A 14236-nucleotide genomic window follows, 5' to 3' on the forward strand; every position below is an offset into this window, starting at 1 on the left:
TATTACGATGCAATACAAATGTTAAAATAGTGTCTTAGGTGTAGCTCGGCGATAGAAAGCTTGCCTGGCATGTGCATAGACCTGGGTTTCATCCCTAGTACCAAAAAAAGGCAAAAGACAAAACCAAAAAAATCATTGTGATTGACAGATATAATTGGCATCGGTCTGATCTCAATTATAATAAAATCTGTGAGTAGCCATTGATGATTGGTTGCCTAAATCTATTATTTCACAACAGGAAAAAAAAGTTAAACTTAGTTTCTAATTCCATTTCCCTGCTTTTTTTGTTTTGTTTTGTTTTTGCCAGTTCTGGGACTTGAAGGCCTGAGCACTGTCCCTGAGCCTCTCTGTGCTCAAGGCTAGCGCTCTACCGCTTGAGCCACAGCTCCACTTTGGGTTTTTCTGTTTATATAGCACTGAGGAATGGAACCCAGGGCTTCATGCATGCTAGGCAGGCACTCTACCACTAAGCCACATTCCCAGCCCCCCCACATTGTTTGTTTATTTTTAACTAGGGATCAAAGCCAGCATGTTGCTCTTGCTAGGCAAGCGCTTTGCCACTGAGCTACATCCTAGCCTCTCCCCCGTATTTATTAGTTGCAATCCTTATCCTATAAAGGAGAATTGATGGCCAGATGCCATTGGCCCATGCCTGTAATCCTAACAATTTAGGAGGCTGAGACTGGGAGATTTGCAGCTGAAGAACAGCCCAGGCAGAAAAGTGCAAGAGACCCCTTCTCAGTGGAGACTGTGCCTGCTATCCTACCCATAACAGGAAATCTAACATACAGAGGTGGCACACAGGTCTGTGTCCAAGTAGCAATTGAGACACTGAAGTTGGGAGCTGGTGGCTCACGCCTGTAGTCCTAACTACTCAGGAAGCTGAGATCTGAGGATCGCAGTTCAAAGCCAGCCCAAGCAGGAAAGTCTGTGAGACCCTTCTCTCCAATTAGCCACCAGAAAACTGGGAGTAGAGTTGTGGTTCAAAGTGGTAGTGTGTTAGCCTCGAACAAAAAAATTGCTCAGGGACAGTGCCCATGCCCTGAGTTCAAGCCCCATGACTGACAAAAAAAGGAAGTAACCAGCAAAAAACAAAGGCTAGAGGCATGGTTTAGTAGTAAGAGTACCTGCCTAACAAGTGTGAGTTCAAATTCTATCCCTGCAAAAAGAAACCCAAAATACAAAAGGGCTAGTAGACCCACCAGTGAAGTCCTTGCCTAGCATACTTGAGGCCTTGTGTTCAATCTGATGAGTCTAGGGTAGGAAGATCATGAGCCCAAAGCCAGCTTGGACTACATAGTCCATGTGTTATTAGCATGCCTGGATGGATGGATGGATGGACAGATGGATAGATAGACAGACAGATGGATAGATAGATGGATAGACTGACAGACAGACAGATCGAATACAATCTCTTTTTTTTTCTTGCTTGCATGTTTTCTGAGTAACATTAAATGTAATGTTTTTTTGGTCTTTTCTTTTTTGGTACTGGGGATTGAACCCAGGATGTTGTACTTGATAGGCAAGCGCTTTACCACTGGGCTACCTCCCAGCCCCTGAATGTAATTTTATCCTTTCTCCTTTGTAGTTAAGGGTTTTTTGTATTTTTAAAAATTTCCTTTCTGGCTTCTTTCAGAATTTTCCTCTTTATGTTTGCTTTTCTGTCATTTGAATTTGAGATGCTTAGGTCAGCTTTGCTTTTCTAAACTGGGTTGGTGTTTACTTTCTGGATATGTGGCTTAGTGTCTGACATTAACTTGGAGAAAATTCTTAGTCATGGTTGTTTCACATTTCTTTTGTGTTTATTCAGGTTTTTGTTTCCTGCTAGCCTGCTAGTTTGGGAAGTTAGTGTGGGGAGACCATCGAGCTTTTCTTAGCTGTGTTCACTCTGCTACTGGGTCTGCCAAAGGCATGATGGGAACTTTGTACCAGGACCCGGTTCTTTTCTATGTAGCATCAGCAATGGTTTGATAAATCATTTCCTTGAAGAGATCCTTTGGTCTCTAGAATTTTGTCTTAACACTTCATTAAATAACTCTGGGAGGACAACAGAAACTTTCTCAAGAAACTATAATACCATTGTAATATTAAGCAAGATTTTTTTTAAAAATCCCAAAGCTCGTGCTGGGAATGTGGCTTAGTGTTTGCTTGGCATGCATAAAGCCTTCGGTTCAGTTCCTTAGTACCATGTAAACAGAAAAGGCTGGAGGTGGCACTGTGGCTCAAGTGGTAGAGTGCTAGCCTTGAACAAAAAGAAGCCAGGGACAGTGCTCAGGCCCTCAGTTCAGGCCCCAGGAATGGAAAAAAAAAATCCCAAAGCTGTGCACCAGTAGTAGCTCATGCCTATAATCCTACCTTCTCAGATGGCTGAGATCTGAGGATCAAAGTTTGAAGCCACCTGGGCATGAAAGTCCATGAAACTCTTATCTCCAATTAACCAGCAAAAAGCCAGAAGGGGAGATGTGGATCAAATGGTAGAGGGCCAACCTTGAGCAAAAATGCTCTGGAATAGCTCCAAAGTCCTGAGTACCAGCAAATAAATCAATCAATAACTTTCTAACAGTGCCTAACACCCAGGCTACACTAAGTTCTCCAGTTGTCCCCAAAGGATCCTTCTAAACTGATTATTTCAGATAGGATCGGCTGCTGTACGGGCAGCGGGCCGTTGGGTGTGGTTGTTGGCTTGCTGGTCATTGATGCAGTGAATCCCCCTGGAAGCCGGCATGTGGAAGCCGTAACCTCTAATGTGACTGCATTTGGAGATGGGGCCTTGTTGAAGTCCCTGGGGTAAAGGAGGTCAGAGGGTGATGAGTGTGTTAGAGGAAGGACAGCAGAGCTGCTTGTGGCACACATGGAGGAAAGCCCCGTGCTTCCCGGGCAGACATGGCAGACAGCTCCAAACCCAGAGGCTGGGCCTCACCCCGGCTACTCCACTGACGCCTCCCAGCCTTCAGATCCATAAGAACACGAGTGGGGTAAGCCACCCGCTCTGATGTTGCTTCTTATGGTAGCTTGAGCTCACTGCTATACCCATTGTCATATAAAATTCATGACTTCGATTTATCTGATCGCGTCCTTGTGATGTTACTTACACTGTACAAATCCTTGTATTTCCCACGCGGTAGCAGTTCGATCTGAAGTCTTTCTTAGATACCTAGTAAGCCTCTTGGCCAGTCTTCTCCTGTGATGTGCAACTTCATGCTGCATTCTCTTCAGTGCATGTGACACCCAGATGTCCCTATTTACACACTCACTGACTTCTCTCCTGCCACACTCTGGGAGCTGCTCAATTTTGTAAATGCCTGTAACTTTTTACTGAGTTGTTTCAGATCTTTACAAGATGTTGTCAGTGTTCATGGTTGCTCTACGAGTGTGGATAAGCTGAGAAAAATTAGGGTAACTTACAGAACATCCTCATTTTTGTCATGTGTAAGAGACAGCTAAACATTTGGGTGCAGAAAGAATTCATCATATAGCAAGATTATTACTTTAACTATTATTTTAAATAAAGATGTGGACGTGTGTGTGTGTGTGTGTGTGTGTGTGTGTGTGTGTGTGCACTGCATGCATCAGTGCTGGGGCTTGAACTCAGGGTCTCAAGCTCTCACTTGGCTTTTCCACTCAAGGCTGGTGCTCTATCATTTGGGCCACACTTCCACTTTTGACTTTTTGCTGGTTAACTGGAGATGGGAGTCTCATAGGTGTTTTTGCTGTGGCTGGCTTTGAACCAAGATCTCCAGATCTCAACCTCCTGAGTAGCTAGGATTACAAGTTTGAGCCATCAGTGCCCAGCTTCTTTTTCCTTTCTGATTATAGATCTGTCAGTTAGGATGCTCTTAGCTGCAAGTCACAAAACTTTGACTCACTTATAAGAGAAAAATATGACTTCACAGAAGAGTCTAGAAATAGGGTGGGTTTCAAGATTAACAAAAGAAACATCACAGAAATACTCTCACAGGGGCTGGGAATATGGCCTAGTAGCAAGAGCGCTTGCCTTCTACACATGAAGCTCTCGGTTCGATTCCCCAGCACCACATATATGGAAAACGGCCAGAAGCGGCGCTGTGGCTCAGGTGGCAGAGTGCTAGCCTTGAGTGGGAAGAAGCCAGGGACGGTGCTCAGGCCCTGAGTCCAAGGCCCAGGACTGGCCAGAAAAAAGAAAGAAAGAAAGAAAGAAATACTCTCACAGAAGACTCTTGGGCAAGTAGAATTCAACATTGGTATAACCCTGGCTCAGTGTTAATAAAACGCCCTGGATTCCTTTGTCTCCCTACTCCATCCTCTGTAGCCTGAGTCTGAAGCCACTGAGGCCTCCCGATAACCAGAACCTGCACCCGTCCATCCCAGCGAGCAAGAGGGAGAAATCCTAGGATGGACGGGGTGACTTTGTCTAGAACCAAGTATCCAAGATCTCTGGCGGCATTTAGAACTATGGGGTGGGGGGGGGGGCACTGTGGTTTTTGCCTTCTTGCAGGCATGGTTTGGCATTTCCTCGCAGGCCCTCCGTGCGTGGCTTTCTGGTGGATGGAAGCCCTCGGGTTCCTTTCTGAAGCCCGTCCTCTGTGTGTGGACGCAGCTGGAGCTCAGTGTGTGAGCAAAGCCCCTGCGCCCATTGCTGGCCAGAGCTTCCCGGGGCTGGGGGGCTGCAAGGACCACGTGCTCTCCCGCTGGGTAGCAAGAATGTTCTGGCAGTGTACAGCAGGGCAGCCCTTCATGCTCCACTTGCTTGTTTCTTCTCTCTCTCTGTCTCTCTCTCTTCTGTGAATATACTGGGACTTGAACTCAGCGCTTCATGTTCTCACTTGGCTAGCATCCTACCACCATGCCTCCAGTTTTGGCCTTTTTTTTTCTTCTGGTTACTTGGAGATGTGTATCTCATGGACTGGCTTCAAAGTTCGGTCCTCTAGATCTCAGATTCCTGATTAGCTAGGATTATAGACACAAGGCACTAACACTCCTCTCTCTCTCTCTCTCTCTCTCTCTCTCTCTCTCTCTCTCTCTCTCTCTCTCTCTCTCTCTCTCTCTCTCTCATTGGTCATGGGGCTTGAACTCTGTGCCTGGGCGCTGTCCCTGAGCTCTTCAGCTCAAGGCTAGCCCTCTACCACTTGCCACTTGCCAGTCCTGGTTTTCTGGTGGTTAATTGGAGATGAGAGTCTCATGGACTTTCCTGCCCAGGCTGGCTTTGAACCACAAAGCCTCCTGAGTAGCTAAGGTTTATCAGTGTGAGCCACCAGCACCCAGCAGTTAGCTCTCCTCTTAAAGATGTTTTATTATCCCAGGATTAGAGTGGACATTACCTGGGGGGAGGGGCATGCCTCAAGGTGACCTTTATCATTCTATGTCCTAAACCCCAATAAAGACAAATTAACAACAACAACAAAAAAAAAGATGTTTTATTAGCATCTTGTTACTTGTACAAGGGGAATTTTATTGTGGTACTTCCAGACTTGCATACAAAGTTCCCCAGGCAAACTTACCTCTTCTGTCACTCCTGCACCCCATCCCCTCTTTCCTCAAGCGATCTCAACAGGTTCCGCTGCTCTGTTTCCACACATGCACATCAAATACTTGGGCTTCATTGCCCTCACTCATCCTCCCCACTTGCCCTCTCCTTTCCCAAACAGAGAAATCGTTACTTTTGTGTCATTCTTTTTTTTTTTTTTTTTTTTTGGCCAGTCCTGGGCCTTGGACTCAGGGTCTGAGCACTGTCCCTGGCTTCTTCCCGCTCAAGGCTAGCACTCTGCCACTTGAGCCACAGCGCTGCTTCTGGCCGTTTTCTGCATATGTGGTGCTGGGGAATCGAACCTAGGGCCTCGTGTATCCGAGGCAGGCACTCTTGCCACTAGGCTATATCCCCAGCCCTGTGTCATTCATTTTTTATCATTTTTAGTATGTATTACTTATACAAAGGATATACTATAGTATTTTACACATGTACATACTATATTTTGTCAGATTGATCTCTTTCTTCTCTTGCTCTCTTGCTCCGTCTCCATGCTCCACTATTTTTGAATTTATTTTTTAATTTTATGTTTGGTGCCAGTACTGGGGGCTAAACTCAGGGCCTCATGCTCTCCCTTGACTTTTTGCTCAAGGCTGGTGCTCTAGCATTTGAGCCATAGCCCCACCTCTGGTTTTTGGTGGTTAATTGGAAATAAGACTCTCAGGAACTTTCATGCTTGGGCTGAATTCAAACCATGATTCTTAGATCTCAGCCTCTTGTGTAGCTGGGATTATAGAAATTAACCCCTCTTTAAAAAGGGAAGACTCGCTGGTACTAGTGGCTCACACCTGTAATCTTAGCTTCCCATGAGGCTGAGATGTGAGGATTGAGGTTCAAAGTGAGTCTGGGCAGAAAAGTCCATGAGAGGGGTTAGAGGCATGACTCAGTAAAGTGCCAGCCAATGAGTAAAAGCATCAGATACCAAGTTCGAGTCCCTGTCTTAGGCCTGAAAAAAAAAAAAGTCCATGAGACTTGTCTCCAATTAGCTGCCCTCCCAAAAAGAAGCCAATAGTGGAGCTGAGACTCAAGTAGTAGAGCACCAGCCTTGAGCAAAGAAAGCTCAGAGACAGTGCTCAGGAGCTGAGTTCAAGCCTCAGGACTAGTACAAAAAAGAAACAAAACACTCATCACTTGGTGCTTTAATTTTGTCCAGCTTGTGCACTGAAGTTCAGAGCCATTGCAAAAGGGTACAGCTCAGCACCGGGGCTTCACCCCACCTCTCTCAGAGGCTTGCTTCCCCTGGGTTCTCATCCCCCTCATCTCCAGGTCAGACCTGCTGTGATCGTGCGCAGAGCCCTTGTTACGCCATGCTGACCAGCAAGCCAAGTGAGCAGAATGAGACGCGGCGTGTTTGACAGCCCCGGACGCTGCTCATTGCGTTGGAGATCTGATAGGATCAGACTTGAATGACTTAACTGTGCAGGCTGTCATTTCAAACTGTAGACGCAACCAGCCAAGAATTCTTTACCACATGCTTCCAGAATGTGATAATAGAACATCTAAATGACTTGAAAATATGATGTCATGTTATGTCTGTTTTTATAAACAATTGCTCAGAGATTGAAAACTGCTGTTTGGCAGACAGAATGACAAAGTCAGCACTCATCTTTGTTTATCTTTTCCAAGAGTAGGGCAAGAGATTGTCATCCATTTAGAAGTCAAATACAGATGTCTCTGCTTAGTGCTTTCTCCTCGATTCCTAACAGGAGTTTTGGTGAGGGTCTACCACATCCACAGAACACAGGTGCATTCATCCGAGGCTCATCTCTCCCTCGGGGGGCTGGTCAGGTGGAGGGGGAGGCCCACACAGTTCACAGAGCAGGAGGCCACACACACAAGGCTGTGACAACCAAGTGAACGCCAGACAGATGGCAATGGCAGCGAGTGCAGCCGCAGGCGGGGAAGACAGGGCCACCGCTAAGAAGGGAGAGCAACTCCCAGTCAAGAACCACGTGGCCAGATGCAGGCACTCGGGAGGCTGAGATATGAGGATGCAAGTTCAAAGCCAGCCAGGGTAGGGAAGGGTGTGAGGCTCTTATCTCCAATTAACCACCCAAAATAGCCACAAGTGGAATTGTGGCTCAAGAGACAGAACGCCAGCCTTGAGCAACAAAATGCTAAGGGATAGTGCCTAGGCCCTGAGTTCAAGTCCTAGTACTGCCATGCACACACACACACACACACACACACACACACACACACACACACACTGTAATCAGTACTCAAGACCCTGCCTGGCCCCTCGATGGTCTCTTTCTCCCCGCCCTGCCATGTGTTCTTGTCTGAAGACTCTCCGGTGTGTTCTGCCACGATGCTGTCCACCATATTGAGATGGGAGTGCTTATCAGAGGCCAGTTGAGGCTACCTGAACTTCCAGTTTCAGCCTCTAAAACTGAGTTCAGTAAATCACTTCTCCTTGTAAAGCCCTGGCCTCAGGTAATCTGTTCTATCCCCACAAAACGTACAGATCTTCACAGGTGGTCCTCAGGAAACATTTGCTGAAAAATTACTATTTCAAAATCATCGCCACCAAAAGTGTTTCAAATGTCTAATGCCGAGATATAAGCTATTTAAATATTAAAAATCGTCTGCCCAACAAAAAAGGGCTGACACAAAATGCTGGTTTGGCACAGCAGTGCAGGGAGAAGCTGAGAGGAAAGCGGCCCAGGAGTGAGCAGGCGCGGGAAGGGACCCGGGACTGGCTTCTGTTCAGGAACCACGACGTATTTTCCCCCAAATAAGAGTTCACTGAAGACTGTCCACTCGGCACGTGGAATCTGGATTCAAACACTGGCTGGGTCAGCGAGTCACTTCCCATGCCGTTGGAACCCGAGTGTGCGCCTCTAGCCACAGGTGATGGGGGCCACTGGGGCAGTTACACAAGCTCAGTGGCAAGCACCCTGTTCCTTAGGCCTGAATATAATTAATGTAATTCAAATAAACAAATGTGTCGATTTGGCTTTTGTTTTGTGTTGTGTTTGGCCAGTGCTGGGGCTTGAACTCAGGGCCTGAGCACTGTCCCTGGCTTCTTTTTTGCTCAAGGCTAGCACTCTGCCACTTGAGCCACGGCGCCACTTCTGGCTTGTTCTGTGTGTGTAGTGCCGAGGAATCGAACCCATGGCTTCATGCATGCGAGGAGAGCACTCTATCACAAGGCCACATTCCCAGCCCTGGCTATTTGTTTTTGCACACAGCATATTAATGTAACAAACTGGAGAGCCGAGGGAGAGGAGGGCTTGTGCGGCTGGGGGGTAGAGGGGGTGGCAGGGCAGGAGGCACAGACAGGGCAGGACCTGAAAGTGAATGTAAATTGACAATGTCACCATTGTTTACTTCTGTGCTAAGCACTGGGAAAACCTCCCTGGCTTCTTGGGAGAGGAAAGTCAATGACAGCACAAGCAGACAGTGCTGCCGGGCCTAACAACACACAACATCCTCCACAGAGAGAGGCCTCAGGTTGTAGCATCCTCTGTGGAGAAGCTGGATCTTCTTAGAGGTTAGCCGGCTCCGTGGCTCCCGCCTGTGACGTGAGCTACTCCAGAGGCTGAAGCCATTCCTCAGCATCACATATATGGAAAAAGCCAGAAGGGGCGCCGTGGCTCAAGTGGTAGAGTGCTAGCCTTGAGCAAAAAAAGCCAGGGACAGTGCTCAGGCCCTGAGTTCAAGCCCCAGGACTGAAAAAAAAAAAAAGCCAGCCTAAGCAGGAAAGTCTGTGAGACTCTTCTCTCTAACTAATCACCAGAAAATGAAAAACCAGAGGTGGCATTGTGGCTCAAAGTGGTAGAGCAAAAAAGCTCAGGGGCGGGCTGGGGATATGGCCTAGTGGCAAGAGTGCCTGCCTCATATACATGAGGCCCTGGGTTCGATTCCCCAGCACCACATATACAGAAAATGGCCAGAAGGGGCGCTGTGGCTCAAGTGGCAGAGTGCTAGCCTTGAGCAAGAAGAAGCCAGGGACAGTGCTCAGGCCCTGAGTCCAGTCCCCAGGACTGGCCAAAAAAAAAAAAAAAAAAAAGCTCAGGGGCAAGGCCCAGGCCTTGAGTTCAAGCCCTACGACCAACCACACACACACAAAATTACAGAATGATAGGGGCTTAACTTCCTAGTTTAAATCTCAAATACCCTCTTTATTAGGGGGGGCAGTAGGAGGAAATTGCTGCTATTGGTTAAGTACAATAAAAGGACAAATTGTGTGTGTATATGTGCACGCGTGCCCATGGTTGTAACCGTGGCCTCCCAATTTTGTTTTGCTCACTTGCTCAGCTGGTGCTCTACCCCTTGAGCCATACCTCCAGCCTTTTCCCCGATATTTTGGAGATGAAGTCTTGTGGTCTTTTCAGGCTGTCTCCAAACTGCAGTCCTCTGGATTTTAGCTTCCAGAGAGTCTAAGATTATAGGCATAAGCTACCAGTAACTAGACGTGAACTACTCTATGGCTAAGCCACCTTTCCCAGACATTCCCTTAGCTTTTTCACTCAGGGTTTTGGCTCTGCCACTTGAGTCACACCTCCACTTTAGTCTTCTCCATTTTTTTTTTTTTACTGGTTAGTTGAAGACTCATGAACTTTTCTTCCCTAGATGGCTTCAAACCATGATCCTCAGCTCTCAGCCTCCTGAGTAGCTAGGATTCCAGGCCTGAGCCACCAGTACTTGGCCATATTATACTTCTGTTTTTAGTTTTTTGAGGAACCTGCATGGTGTTCCCCGATTCTTATAATCTCTCTAGCACAGTCTCTGCACCTCTTCACCAACACTTTGAAAATAATGGGGATGATGTAATATCTCATTGTGGTTTTAGTTAGATTTGCATTTAACTCATAGAAATGGTATCTTTGCATGTGCTCATTGGCTGTTTGCAATTCCTTTGCCTATTTTTTAAAAAGTGGTGCTGGCGGGGGGTGGGGGGCTGGGAATGTGGTGGTAGTGTTTGCCTTGCATACATGAAGCCCTGGGTTCGATTCCTCAGCACCACATAAACAGAAAGAGCCACAAATGGCGCTGTGGCTCAAGTGGCAGAGTGCTAGCCTTGAGCAAAAAGAAGCCAGGGACAGTGCTCAGGCCCTGAGTCCAAGGCCCAGGACTGGCCAAAAAAAAGTGGTGCTGGGAATTAAATCCAAGGTCTCATAAGTGGTAGGCAAGCACTCTTGCCTGTGGCAATTTAAAAATATTTACTTGGTTATTGAGTTGTAGTTTCTTCTACATTCTAGATAATAACCCTTTATCAGGTAAACTTGTAAATATTTTCTCCCATTCAATAGTTGGCTCTCTCAGTCAACTAAATAATGAAAAGATCATGTTCTCCCCCAAGAGACTTCTAGTTCTGTGTTAAACAGAAGTGGTGAGAGCAGACATCCTGACCATGGATGGTTCGTGTAAAATACTAAGGTATAAGTCTTTAAAAATGTACTGGCTACATGGGGTGTCCCCACGATGGCAGGTAGGGGTGGGGGGAAGTAACCTGTGAGATGAGGGAGGGGTTGCTCTCCAAGGAGACGGTCCTGACAGGTCAGCTAGTGATCTCGATGCTTGACATGAAATAAACTTTGTTATATTTAAAAAAAAAAAAAAGAACCATTGTTGGGGATTATTATGGCCTGGGAAAGGCTGCCCTTCCACCAGCCTTGGGACAATGGAAGTCCCTCCCACCTTCTGACCTCCACCCCTTGGGAGGTGAACACGTGCGTGCCACCATGATGGGGTTGTCCCGCCCACAAAGGAAGTTTCGTGATGTCACTTGATGGACATGCTCCCTAGCCTATGACTGACCCTTTGGCCAGCCCCCTTTCTTTCCCGCCATTACTTCTATATAAGTGCCCTTCCATATTAAAGTCTTTGAGACGCTTTTCACCACCGCAGCGTGTCCCTGATGCCTTCCTTTTCGCCTCCGCCCTCGGTAACATGTGGGGAGGACTGGGGGGAGGGGAAGCTTCTGCAACCCGTCCTCAACTTAGCGTTTGCCCATGTGAGCACGCCTTTGGCCTTCCGCTGGCGGAGGGCCAGGCTGAGTGCTCTTTCATAGAGTTTGTGGTTACCTTTCTCCCCGTGGGGGGAGAAAGGGGGTGTCCAGAACCCCAACATAAATGGCGCCCCAACAAACCATGGCCCGAAGGCCAGGATGAGCAGAGTTACAAGATCCCACCCATCTCAACAAATAAGCCAGGCATGGGGGCGCACAACTGTAATTCCAGCTAGAGGAGGAGACATAGGTTAAACAATTTGTGAGGTCGGCCCCAGTCAAAAAGCATGAGACACTATCTGAAAAAGTAGAGTGCCTAACAAGTTCAAGGTCCCGAGTTCAAACCTAGTACTAAAAACAGAACAAATATCCTTAGGAATGGATTGTCATTGGGTGGGCTCTCATTTGTGTTCTTACCCTTCAGCCTTCCGTCAGCATGCCAGGAAGGTGCTTGCGAAATGTCACTACCGCGCTCTTAGTGCCAGCGTTTGGAACCGTGAGAGATAACTTTCTTTGCAAGTTCTCAGGCTGTTCGTATCAGATCTGCAGCAGCTGCCCCTAAGTGGTTCTGGCCTGTTTTCCCTGCAGCCCTTCCCAGCATACTCCAGATAAACAACAGGATTAGCGTAAGATGCGGCACCCTCGGCTGGGCCCTGGTGCTGACAGTGCCACAAACAGGACTTTGTTTTATTTTCTAGTAATGAGGCTTGAACTCTGGGCCAAGGCACTGTCCCTAAGCTCTTCAGCTCAAGGCTAGTGCTTTATCGTTTGAGCCACAGCACCACTTCTGGTTTTCTAGTGGTTAACTGGAGATAAGAGTCTCACAGACTTTTCTGCTCTGGTTGGCTTTGAACTGCAATCCTAGGATCTCAGCTTCTTGAGTAACTAGGATTACAGGTGTGAGCCACTGGCGCCCAGCAAACATGACATCTTTTATGTTAGCTTTATGCTATAAACCAGGCTCATTCTGGTTGAATGCAAGCGAGCTTTGTCTGTGCTACGATATAAAACTAGCTAGCTCTCTGTTGCTGTGACAAAATGCCTGATAACTGAAAGGGAGCAAAGATTTTAGCTCATAGTAACAGAAGATTCAGCCCGTGTCACTTGACTCCCTTTCTTCTGGGCCTGTGGCAAGGCAGTCTTGGGAGGGAGCATGGTGTAGGAACAAAGCTACTCACCAGGAAGCAGAGAAAGGAAAGGGAAGGATCCAGCGTTCTCATAGCACCTTCAAAGGCATGTCCCCAACAACCCAGCTTCCTCCCACTAGGCTCTACCTTCTCAAAGTTCCAATGTCTCCCCTCAGGTCCAAAAGCTAGTGGTCGTCTTTATTGCTTGTGCCTTTGCAGACAGTTAAGATCCGACAGGAACAAGCTCCCCCCCTCCCCCCGACTCAAGCCGAAAGACTTAGGCTCTTGCTACCACGCATGACCAAGAAACTGCATACGCCACCTGAAACTGTGTTAACAAGCTTTGGCTTTGGGTTGTTTGGCACTGGATTTTCCTGGAACTCTGAGGTACTGTTATAGCAGAAGGAAACAAGCAGTTGCATTTGGGGTGTGTGTGTCTAATTTTCTTCATGCATTTTGTAGTTTTTAGTTGTCTACATGTTCTTTTGTAGATCATTAAATGTGAGGACAAGTGTTAGGAATTCTTTGTTAAGTAACTTAATGATCTTTGTTTCTGGGATTACTGTTTAATTTGTTCTTTTGACTGGACCACGCTTATATTTCTTCATGTGCCTTTGGGGTTTTCCACTTTTCTATATTTAATAAAAAAATTTTTTTTGGGGGGGTGCTGGTACTGGGGCTTGAACTCAGGGCCTGGACATTGTCCCTTAGCTTTTTTGCTCAAGGCTGGCACTCTATCACTTGAGCCACAGCTCCACTTTCTGCTGTTAACTGGAGATAGAGAATCTCAAGCTTTCTACGGAGGCTGGCTTTGAACTGCAATCCTCAGCTCCCGAGAAACTAAGATTTCAGGTGTGAGCCACAGATGCCTAGCTTCTCTGTCTTTACATACTGGCTTTGTATGGGAGTGCTGAGACTGGGGTATTCAAACCATTTGTAGTTTTAACTTCACTGGCTTGTATATTACATCCCAAAGCAACCTGCCGGTTTCAGATTGATCTCTTTCTCCCTCTGGTGTCCACTAGAAGTACTGCGGGCTCACTGCCTTTGTTCTGTAGCTCCCCTGTAACAGATTCCCATAAATGGTCCAACATAGGTTGAGACACCAATCCTCAGGCTCTCTGAAAAGTCAGACTCATGGACTTACATTCTTCTCTTCTTCCTGGAAAAACTATACATTGGATGACTTCTGACTGTGGCCAGCCACAGTAACTGTTGTGGGCCTGCACGCCCCTACTTGCCCCTGCTTTCAGTGGCTTTGGAGTAACCAAGCTATGGCTGTTCCATCAATGAGTTGAGTGAGACAGAAACAAGTGCCCTGGGTAGTGTCCTGACACACACGGGCTCCATCCTTCTCCAACCAGCTGTCCAGCAGCTATAAGCTGGTGATGTCCTCCGCTCATGCTTATCTGTCACTCTAGCTGGGGGTGACACGACCCTTCCTAGCCTTTCCAGTGTAGCCATTTTGAATCTGCACTTGCTGAAGTGATCTTGACTGGTTTCTGGTTTCTTGGCCCACATATTAGACGGGCATCTCTGTGAGAATACTAGCAGCTAAAATGTCTAATTGATGTCAATTCTCACTATTTTCACCAAAAGGGAACAGAAAGAGGCTGCAGACTCCAGAATGATGAGCATATCAAAAGGAAC

The sequence above is a fragment of the Perognathus longimembris genome, chromosome 15 (genome assembly GCF_023159225.1).
Source record: "Perognathus longimembris pacificus isolate PPM17 chromosome 15, ASM2315922v1, whole genome shotgun sequence".
NCBI classification, from domain to species: Eukaryota; Metazoa; Chordata; class Mammalia; order Rodentia; family Heteromyidae; genus Perognathus; species Perognathus longimembris.